Source organism: Terrapene carolina, unplaced genomic scaffold, assembly GCF_002925995.2.
Source record: "Terrapene carolina triunguis isolate 2854851 unplaced genomic scaffold, T_m_triunguis-2.0 Scaffold88, whole genome shotgun sequence".
NCBI classification, from domain to species: Eukaryota; Metazoa; Chordata; order Testudines; family Emydidae; genus Terrapene; species Terrapene triunguis.
Window position 1 is genome coordinate 24,846,160 of NW_020664439.1, and position 11,865 is coordinate 24,858,024.

The following is an 11,865-nucleotide window of genomic DNA, read 5'->3' on the forward strand; positions in this document are numbered from 1 at the left end:
TACATGTTAAGTTACAGTAGCTGCTTTAATTAGGGATGTGGCTTTAAATACAAAAGTACTTCCTCTAGCGTCTTTTTTTTTTTTTAATAGCTGGAAGTAATTTTTGGTTCTTTAAAAAATACATATGCAAACCACAGCCTGTTGCCATGGCTACTACTGTATGCTAATGTGAATAGCTTATTTCACATTCTTAAACCTATAGGGTTGGGGAAGCATAATTATTCTGGTCTTTCACTATTTCCCCTTTAGCTAGGCCACCATCCTTCCACTGCGAAGAAAGAATGTTGTAATTAGCCCAGAGTGCACAGCAGAACAGAGCTCTTCGAGGTGGTGGTGGCTGTGTCACTGTATTATTTAAGCAGCTTTAAGACCTAACCTACACTTGAGGCAAAACAGGTAAGAACTGAGCTCTCCCATGCTTGTTTGATTGTGTAAGTTGACATTAGAATTATGGAAAACTCTACTAAGCTTTAGTAAGTAATTCTGGAAGTAAGTAATTCTGGACTGTTTGTATTGACTGGAACTTTGTCATTTTGCATCTTGGTGATTTATATTAACTGACTGAAGATTTTAATAATAATTTATTGTAGAGACAAGAAATTGGCACTATTTGTTTGGAAAGGAAACTTTTTTTGATGTGAAAACTATAACTAACTAAAAACTTATATTCATTTTTATATCAGAACTGAAAAATTTTACTTGTGGATAATCTGTTTAAATTATATTTTCCAAACACTATTTGCAAATGAAGTCCTGCTCTTGCCATTTAATTCCTGTGGGCAGAACCGGGCACCCATGCAGAGTCCATTTGGGGTTCTGGACAGGCATAGGGGCCGCCTGCATGATCTGATTGAAGGATCCTGGCTTAAAACAAACAAGCAAGAAACCATTTTGGTGGCTTTTTCACTGAGCACTATTTTTGTCTCCCTTGTATCTTACTTCTCTCGAACTCTCCAAGCAAGTGTTCTGATGTGTTTAAACCGATGTGCTGACTGTTTCACAATAGCTTCCACTTTTACTACTTAGTAGTAGTATTTGGAGTATAGTTTTATATTTAGGATGAGAACATAGTTGCCTTGAGGTATTATTATAGAGTTATTTTATTCCTCCTTTTCCTAATGGGGCTAAATCCTGCTCATCATTCCTGTTGACCCTAATGATTAAGTGGCAGGAATAAGGTAAGCAGGAGTTGGTATGAGATGTAGATACCGTTCCAAGTACATTTGTAAAATCTAATATAAATTAAAAAGACATTAATCCCTTGGCACCTGAGCTCCTGATTTCCTGGTATGAAATATTTCACTGCCAATGAATGTCCCACCAGTGTTTGGTGATTAAATACTGTGTTGGAATGAAGCCAGAGTCCACCTGGGCTGAACTCTTGCACTTCTCATGACAGGAAGTCAAACTAAATGGAAGTGGACCTCCTGTTTCTGACAGCTGAATTCCAGAACTAATTAAAGAATAATAAAGAAATCACCACAGAGAACCCAAGGGATATAGTGTATAGGATAATTATGCACTATAATATTGATAGGGTGCACTTTGCTTATTTATATGCTTGTAAACTAGTGGACATTTGGCTAAATATTTTACTACTGTTTGCCACCAGTTACTTGCAGATGCAGTTTATGTCATTTAGATATCTAAGAACCTGCTTTATGGGTGCTGGTCAGACATTGCTGAAAATCAAATCTTAATTGTCATAGTTAACTCTTTAAGCTGAATATGTTTGTAAAGAGATAATCAGTGTAGACACCTGAGCACAGGAGTCATGTAAGAGAAACATGGGCAATGAAGTATTTAAATTGTAAACTCTTTGGAGTAGGAAACTTGTCTTCATAACTGTCTCTTTCTAAAGCTCCTAGTATTCTGTTGTAGGATAAAAAGTAAAGAATTAAAAATGAGGTGAGTCGTGTTCTTATACCAGTTTGTAATAAAAGTGTGCAGGACTGCATTGAAGTAGACCCAGAGACAGGAGTGGAAGAAGGACACAAAGGAGGTGGTTAGTCATCATGGGGAATTAAAGGGGAGTGAGTGAAAAGACACATGAGTAGTAAGGTAAACTGGAGCAGAATAATTGCCAACTTTTGAGATGTTGGTAATAAGATAAATAGCTGGGTATACCCATCTTAGTTACATTTAACAACTAGATATTTCTTGATTTATATTAATATGTAGATGAAACAACAAATGACAGTCAAATGTTCTACCCAGATTTCATATTGTAGAAATGGGACCAATTAGTTTACTTCAAAATAATGCATCCAAAAGGTGAGAAAACTGCCTCAGTTTCTAGACAAAGGGTAATTATAGTATATACAAAATAAAAAATAGTGCACAGATCTAAATTAAGCTTCTTCAAGACACAGGTATAAACAGGTGTTGTAACTTAGTTGGAAAATAAACAGTCAGAAAGCATGCACTCAGCAAGGTTTTTTCCTCTCAAGTGATCACGTCAGCTTTTATAATGATGTCAAATAAACAGAAAAGAACAGAAAACTCCCCAACTAAGCTTTCAAGTTCTAGGACCCTTGGTGTAGTGCCTGACCTTCCTGAAAGCACTCTGCTTCCAAGCAGCTGCTCTGATAGACCTTCATCAGAGCACCTTGGAAAGGGAATTAAACTGAGATTAACCCTTATTCACCAATGATCTGGTTATGCTCCTGCAACCTATCACAAGGAGTAAACTAGTACACCTCAAAAATCTAAAGGAAAGAAGCAAAGATGAATTATCAGTATTAGTGACAGGACCTACAACAGAAGGTAAACTCTTAAGAGAGCAGAAGGAAATAGGATTGGTTGAACAGATCGTGTTATTGGTCTGCGAGAATCAATACAGCAGAATTCCTAATCAAAATTGAAGAGAGTGAGCTAACAAGGAATATATGGGAAAATAAGGAGACAACCTATTGAGTATCACTGAGAAAAAAACAGTACTACCAAGTCCTGTTAATTAATCAGAGAAAGTAGCAAACCTCTTTGGCTTGTGCAAAGAAACTGAACGGAAGTACCAGGAGGAAGTTGTTTTACACAATGATTTAAAAATTTCAAAAAGTCACCAAGGTTTAAGATATGCAAATAAATCAAAAATGTATTAAACAGCTGCTGAGTTACCACGAGAGGAACTATTCTTTTCCATTGATAAGGTTGTATGAAAATATGCTCAGGTCAATTGGATCTGAGTTATAACCAGCACTGGTCAGAATGAGGAAAGGAAACGCTGATGTTCAAAGGAAAAGGCAAGGGTGAGACGGGCAAGTCGTGGGTGATGTTCAAGGCAGAAGAGCCAGCTTCTCCAGCTCATTTGGTGGAAAACTTTTCTAAGGATGAAGCAAGTCATCAGCAGCAATAGAAAGGGGTACATCAAAATGAGATTGCTGTGGGCTTTCAAAGTTTGAGACCTAATATACTCACTATGCCCTATGGGTACTTTCATATGACTTATCCATGGATAGTCCATGGGAGACACCTCTTGATCCACTTCTTTTTTCCTCAAGCAAAACAGTAGCAATATTAATACTTGTAGCTAAGACCAAAAATATTGGTCACTGGCGCCCCATACTGAAGAAAAGGGACAGAGATGAAAATAAATATATGGCCCTGAAAATGGGAGATTGCTCTGTGAAAGGAATTCATCAGGGCACCACTGCATGATCCACAAGTGGTAACACATCCAGCTGAGTGTGTTGCTGTGGTAACCAACCACTTCAAGTCAACAGAATCTATTATGGGGTTAAAATTCAGAATAGTAGGAATAGAGGAATGATCAAAATGCAGAATAAAAATCATCAAACATCATACGATACAGGTGACAAAGTCATTCAGAAAGCTACTCATCAAATTCTTCCAAATAAAAGGAGGATAGGATGGCTGGTACAATAAAGGGCACTGAAAGGCACTCAAAAATGCTGGGAAAAATGTAGAAACATACCCACTACATGTTATAATAGCTGAATTGGTCTAAAGTAATGACCTGAACCTTCAGCCAGCAGTAAGGACCAGACCAACATTACCTAAAATGATATTAAGGACTGTTAATGACTTAAACCAGCAAAACTAGAAAAATCTGCGTTAAAGCAGCCACTTTGTCGGGGGTTTCTGCCTACAATAGATATTGCTGCAGTCTCAGAATAGCATAATATAAATTCTGATGTGAGATTTAGTCATTTTTGAGGTTTGTAATTTACATGCATCGACAGAGTTTCTTTTGTTCTATTTTTCTTTATTTTAAAGAAACAAAGTTTAAGAAATCAAATTCTCTTCTTTTTCCAAGACTTTGCCATAACCATACATAATAAGTTTACAAAGACCATTCTATTACAATAATGCACTATACGTATGTCTTTGAGTGTATACACACTTATTCTTTTATATATATTTGATAAATGACTAGACAACCTTCTCCAAAAATGGAAATTAATAGACAAATTAAATAGCATTAAGTAATTTTAAAACAATAATCATATAATTAAAGCTTTTACATTTTAAATATTCAAGGCATTATAAAATATACAAATTATGGCCTTGATTCATAAAGCACTTAACACCCTTTATGTGCATGAGCTTAAGCGCTTTGCTGGATCAATGATTATATAAGTTTATGCATTTAAACCATTATGGGATACTTTTGTTCTGTTTTTACAAAAAAACACCACCTGAAAATCCACTAAAAATCCCCACTACGTAGGGCCTGATATTCTGCTTATTGACAGTTTTGCCATAGACTTCATTAGAAGTAAGTTCAGACCTAAAGTGGACCTTAATATGGCCCTGCTGATTTTTAAATCCCTGAATGGTAAGGAACCTACCAATATTAAAGACCTCTGCACTCTGACTCCACCTTTTGTCTTTGACTAATTGGCCTATCATTTAGTTGAGTTACAGTGACTGTAGAGATGCAGAAAATGTTATTGTACTGGCTAGAAGGTAAAAGTTTTCTAAATTGTTCCCAGTGGGCACAAGCAGAAATTAAGTTTGAAAATTGGGAGAAAAAAAGGATTTTTTTAAAAGTAAGTTTTAAAAAAAATATATCTATGGATCCATTTAAAATGACTCAGTCGCAATCAGTAAACAATTACAATATTTTGAAATGAGTTGCTAAACAAAATGTCATCAGGAAGAAGTGAAAATAGCTTTGTTTTTTCTAGCTGGAGCATGATTTTTAAATTGGTAGCAATGCCAAAGTTAAGATAAAATATTCTACCATTGCTTTATTAAAACAGTAATTTGTTTAAGCAAGGAACTTAAGAACACAATTTACCTGAAGTATGCAGGTTAGTTATGGAAATTACATAAAAATGGTACCCTTTTTATTTTTAAGTAGCCTATTATCTTAGAATGGCTGGGAATGGAGTAGGATGCATGTCCTAAAAAAGCAGTGCAGATCAAGGAAAAGGGTAAAGCTCCATAAGATTCCTACCTATGTGTTTGCATCTTAAATACCATTGTGATGGGCAGATTAAATGGATGGCTAGATGGGTAGAGTGTGAATCACCTGAATAACTTCAGCTGGTTTCCCTCTTTCAAAAAATAAGTAAATGCCAAAAAATCTGGAGTGAAAATTTTGACATAAAGTAGCTTTAAGTTATGCCATGTATCTATAGTTAATTGTGGGTGGTGCCAGAAGAATTCCTGGGTTTGTATTTATCACACCAGCCCTCTGCCCATCAATAAATACTTATTTACATATCCATACAGTCCAGTTTTCAGAGTTAGACACCCAATTCCATGTTTGGACATTCAAACTGGCACTGAAGTTCCTTATGGCTTTGAATACATGCTTCAGAATGAGCCACCATGATCCAATTACACATAAATAATATGGGGAGGAGTGGAAATCATGCCTTCTTTTGAAGAATCATGATGAACTTATGCAATGGCCCCTATATACTATGATGGTGGGTGACTTAAAAATGAATGCAATAATAAAAATAGCTTCCTAAGGCCTGATCTACACCTAAAACGTAGTTTTAAAGAAACTGGTTATGGTACTCGGGTGTGAATTGGGTGAGACGTAGTTAAACTGACCTAAGCCATGGTATAGACACAGCTAGGTCAATGGAATAATTCTATCAAGCTACCACCTCACGAGGGGGTAGATTTACTACAGCAATGGGGAAAAAAATCTTCCGTTGCTATAGCAAGTGTCTATAGTACAGCGCTACAGTAGCATAGTGTAGACATATTTTGTGTTGATGTGAGCATCCAGGTGTGGAGCTAGGTGCCCTAAAATAGACATTCATGTTTGAAAATTGACTCCACAGTCAGTCACTCAGACATTTTTATATTTCACATACAATATGTGTGATACTGCACAAGCCACTTACATTAAACTCTCTGGGTGAAATGTTACCCCCATTGAAGTCAATGGCAAAACTCCTATCGACTTCAAGGGTTGCACCCTTATTGTGTGTTGGTAAAATATGACAGTACACAGCTTTGTGAAACAGAATGCTGTCATTGTATTTTAAAACACTTGGGGCTATATAGTGTCTGACTTTGTGCAAGTACATAAAGTTTGGAAAGGTTCAAAAGGAGACTGATGCCATGGTGAGGTTTAAGTTAATTTGTTGGGCCCCATAACCCAGGTTCTAGTTTGGATGCCTTAGGTGTTGGAGTAATCCTTGGGGTATTTAATCAGTATCTGAGGCATGGCTTATCTGCTTCTTCCATGGTTAGTGGCAAAGAATGAAGTTGTAGCTTTTTTGGTAATAAATTGATTCTCTGGTGGCATAGTCAAACTAATTCTGCAGTAACTAAGACCCTGATCTATTCAGGCAAATGCTTGTGCAAATGTGGAGATCTGATTAAATCAACTGGACTCTGCATAGGAGCAGGGGCCAGCCACATAGATTGCTATGTCAGGGCCTTGCTCTCTTTGCTAGAAATGGTCAAATGGCAATATTCATCAAATGAATAATTTTTTGAAATTCAGGAAATGTTTCAAATACAATATTAGAGGAGTAATTGCTTTCATTATTCATCTTACTTACTCTTTATTCATGCATGGGGTAGTGGCACCATTGCGCTATTTCCTGAAACCTAGGTGCAGTGTATTGACACTTGTAGGTAGTGTTACTCTACAATATCATACAAGATCGCTGTAAAGATTATTTTTCCTTATCTAATGTGCTGTTCCCTACCCCACTATTACCTGCACTTGCTCTCTTCAGGAGCTATGGGAACACCTAGCTAAGATCCAGTGGCCCAGAAATAGAAGCATACACAGTGCTCTTTATTCACACTGAGGAAGAATCAAAAGAACTCTTAGTGGAAAAACAAAAATTCACCTTCACCTTGACTCTAGTTCTGGAGTTGGGTGACCATTTTTCCTGTTTCACTGAATGTGGAAAAAAATGTGTGTTTTATCTCATTAGAATTACACTCCCCCCCCCCGCCGAAAACTCAACAATGTAACACCCACATAGACCAACATAAAAGGGATTTAAAAAACATCATAAGTGCAAGCTGAATTAAAAACTCCAGGCCAAATCAAAGTTTATAATGACTGGTAATTTTAGGGAGAAATTGGGCTTTTAGCTGGAGTTTTTTTGTCATTTTCCTCCAGAATTATTGAAAGGGTTGGATCATGGTACACACTATGAGTTAGAAAGTGTGTGTAGTGGAATACAATAAGGCTAAGGGTGTGATTATTTAAACAAACAGAACATTTTTTGAGCCCTGGAAAAATACAGTGAAATGTTCCTGAGACTAGGAAAAAAGGATAAAATCTACACCTGCCATTTTTAAAGTTTTTGTTGTTGCCAGAACCTGTAAGGTTGGGAATATTTAACATTATTTGTTTGTGCAAAAAATGTTGCATACTTGCAGTGGGTACTCTTACATACATTTCCTGTAAATTTGCAGAGCTGAAGCCAATTGGTTGCAACAGAAAGACAGTCTTTTGCAGACACAGTGCCTGTGCTTAACTAATCACATTGGTACACTGTACAGTGAATTTTAAGCAGCAGCAATTTACTAAGCCGGGTAAAGTCTGAGAGCTTGGTTATATCCTGCATCTAACCTTCAGTCTAACCTTGCAGCCTGATCCTCACTGTGTCTTTGAGAATCTTTTTAAAAAGGGATTTACTCATGGTCTGAACAGACGGTCCATCGGAACAGTACTGTGCATGTGTCACATCTTCACTATAGTTCAGAGGTTATAATGTTTTACATATAAGATGGAATATACCAACACTAGCTTTTAGGGGATGGTTTTTATCCAGATACCTTTTTAGACCACATTTTTGTGACTGTTCTGCCAAGTAATGCCAGTCTGCAGGGGCCCACGGTTATGTATTTGTGTCAGTCCCTAGTGTTTCACGAAGGCAACACGCTGCAGTAGCACGAAAGCATTTTTTTCCTTCCCCCTTTGCATTCTTAAGGCTCGACAAGTACGCCCAGTGCTTCCTGGTAGGTTTTGCTGAATGGGGGAGGGGCAGTGCAGGCAGCGACGGAAACCAGACATTAGAGATAAGAGTCTGCACAGCTATATGCAACAGTCTTTTCACTGCAGCTGAGTGAGTGGTGGCTATCATCATGCGTCTGTGACAAGGAACTGACAAGTTCACTTTTCCAGTCTTTTGTCATCTTGTAATAATGAATCCCACAATGCCTTGGGCAATCTGTCCACAGTCTGGTTGCCTCTGAAAAAAAATGTGAGAGGTAAGTTTCCATTTCCACGGTGTCTCTCTCTCTCTCTCTCTTTTTTAAATACAGTCTTTATATTTATTTATATATTTTCGCTGTGCAAAATGTAGCTGGCTGAAGGAGGAAGTGAGATTAGGCTTTCACTGACTTTCAGTTTATCAGGCGGGGGCTGGGTTACCACGGTTTATGGTTTCATATCACACACCATCTATAGCTAAAAAGAAAGCAGTGGGTCGCAGTTGCAGTTCTGCTTAAAGCAGCCTCTTCCTGTGAGTGTTCTGCACGCCCTGTCAGATCGCAGGGGGTTTTGCAGTCCTCAAAAAAGAAAAAGGCGGGGGAGGAGGAAGAGAGAGAATAGGAAAAAACAAACAAACAGGTGCATATAAAGTGTCATAATCGCTTAATGATCTTTGTTTGAAGGGAACACAAGATGGAACAGCAGGGGCTCCTAATTGCTTGCAAAGATTTTTCAGAGGGAAAAATTCTCATCACTTCTTCTCAGTCTGCCCTCTAGCTTGCTTTTCATATGGGCCAAATATGTTCAGGGAAAGGTTAATTCTCTGCCTACTGCACATAAATTACGCATGACATGTTTAGCTGTGTTTCCTTATATGGAGAGTGCTGTATTTCAGTACAGTATGTCTTTTGGCAAGTTTGCAGGGTGGAGGACGCCCTGCATAAGAGGTTCTTTTAATTTATTTATTTATTTATTTATTCTGTTTTGTAGTGCGTCACTCAAACTGTAAGAAAAGTGAGTGCGCACACTGGTGTACAGGAGCTAAAGTTTGGTTTGCATAGTACCATTCACTAAGTGTGAAATAAACTTTAAAAACTATTTTGATTTTGATTTTCATTCAAAGAAGGAAATAATGAGGCTTGTTTTCTGTTCAGGGGCTGGAAGTTGTTAAGATTAGCACTATGCCATAAGGAAATATTTTGATACAAAATTCTGTGACAGTAGCAATGTTGTGCTGATTCAGTTTAATTTTTTACCTTCCAACTAGTTTACTGTCATTTGGGCATAGAGAATCTAATGGAACCAACTTGTACTTTGAAGCTCTCAAGTCCCATTGAAAATAATGGTGCTTCTAAATTGTAAATTAAACAGTTACATCATTTGGTCTACCAAAACTGAAATGGTAGGAATAGCTGAAAAGTTCAGTAACTGTGTGTAGGTATATAGGTACATGCATACAAGTGCACATTATATCTATACAGCAGCATATTAATATATATAGTGTGCATATGTAAATATAGTGTGTGTATGTATGTAAACTCATGCACACCTAAATGTCCTGGTCATATTTAATATATACATGTATGTATGTGTACATATAAAATTATTATAATCCTTTGAAAATTATCAGGTAAAGAAAAAAATTAGATCTATCCAAGTTATTTCTAGAACATCTGTCAGTGCAATATATGTTGCCAACATAATGGATAAAGGAAAATCAGTTGACATAATTTATTAGGACTTTCAGAAAAAAATCTTTGACACATCTCAAGGGGCTACTAAGGAAATTAAACAGTCATAGGGTGGGAGGGAAAGTACTGTTGCAGATTTGAAATTAGCTTAGAGGTGGAAAAAAAATGGAATAAATGGTCAGTTTTCAAAATGGCAAAAGGTAAACCATTGCTTGTTTCAAGGTTACATACTAGGGCTATGGTAGTTTAATATATTATTAGTGACCTGGAAAAGGCAGTGAACCATAAAGATACAAAGTCTGCAAATGACACAATTTAGGAAAGACTAGAGAAAACTGTGAAGAACTTCAGAGGGATTTAATAAATCTAGGTGAATGAACTGCACATTGGCAGATGAAATTCAGTATGGTATTGTTAAATGTACATTGAAAGGAACAATTTGAATCATTCACACACTTTGAGGTTCTAGATTAACCATAATGACTTTGGCTCAAGACCTGAAGGTTACTGGGGGACAGCCTTTGGGTGAAAGCCTTTGTTCAGGATACAGTGATTGTTTTTTGACCAACAAAACAAAATATTAGGATGTATAAATAATGGGCTAGAAATATTATAATGGCATTTTATATTAATCAGTGATGCACCTTCACTGGGAATTGTGTATTTGGTCCTGGCCACTTTACTCCAAAAGCATGTAAGAGAAGCAGTTGAAGCAAGTGACAGACAAATGATTGGAGGCACAGAGAGACTTCTGTGTGAGGACAGAGTGAAAAGATTCAGTATGTTTACTTTAGACGGAAGATTAGTAAGAGAGGACATGATACAAAATAATGAATGAAATAGGGAAGGTAAATTGGGCTTTCCTTTACTAGGAACATGAGAAGAAATAATCATCGAAATGGAAAAATTGATAAAAGGAAACCCTCTTTTTACACAATAATAATTAACCCGTGGAACTTATTACTGCAAGATATGATTGAGGCCAAGAGGTTAGTAGAATTCAGAAAAAAATTAGACACTTCTATGGACGATGAGGACTTACACGGCTACATTTGATAGGAAAAAATCTCCTGTTTTTAGAAGGATTAGGAAGAAACTTCACCTATGAGCAGGTTATTGGGATTTATTTGCATTTTCTCTCTGGTACTGGCCACTGTCAAAGATAGGGTCCAGCACTGGGTGTTCTATTGGTATGAAGCAGTATGACAATTCCCTTGTTTTTTGTAGATGACAGTGAAAAGTAAATTGTATAAAGTGAATAACTGCTTCTGCTGCCATTTAAACCAATGGCAGAGCTCCTGATTTCAGTGGAAGTAAGACTGGACCCTATCGCATTTAAAAAAAAAATAGTATCAGGCTACTCCCTTTTAGAGCAAAATACATAAGCACATACATTATATATGCAATGAATTGATGGTAAATTTGTGCACTCAAGCTCAGCAAACACAAAACCGAAAGTAAATGTTTATGTGATTATTATTTATTTAGTTGTTTGTTTATTTTTATGGTAACATCTACAATGGGCTAGGCACTCTGCAGACAGACACCCAGATAACAAAGCTTGGTCCCTCCCCCAAGGAGCTTTCAGTCTAAGAACAGAAAGACAAACAAGTAGACAGGTTAGAAGAAAATGGAACAACAAATAAAATTCTATGCTGTGTAGTTGTAGCCGTGTTGATCCCAAGATATTGGAGAGACAAGGTGGGTAAGGGAATATCTTTTATTGGACCTCACCACCTTGTTTCCCTAACAAATAAAGTTATCATTATATGCACTGTAGTCTGT

At 36.9% G+C, this 11,865-nt stretch overlaps 1 protein-coding gene across 4 annotated transcripts in view; it reads left to right on the top strand.

The window, feature by feature from the left end:
• The first annotated feature begins 307 nt into the window (after nt 1-307).
• Nucleotides 308-11,865, top strand: part of MBNL1 (muscleblind like splicing regulator 1) — a 196,783-nt gene continuing 185,225 nt past the window's right edge. For 3 of the 4 annotated variants that reach the window (XM_024202996.2, XM_024203007.2, XM_024203006.2), the window contains exon 1: nt 8,457-8,667. The gene's annotated coding sequence lies outside the window, so the exon portion shown is untranslated. Of the gene's footprint in view, nt 397-8,456; nt 8,668-11,865 lie in introns of those variants that run through there. The other variant, XM_024202997.3, reaches the window with a different exon arrangement.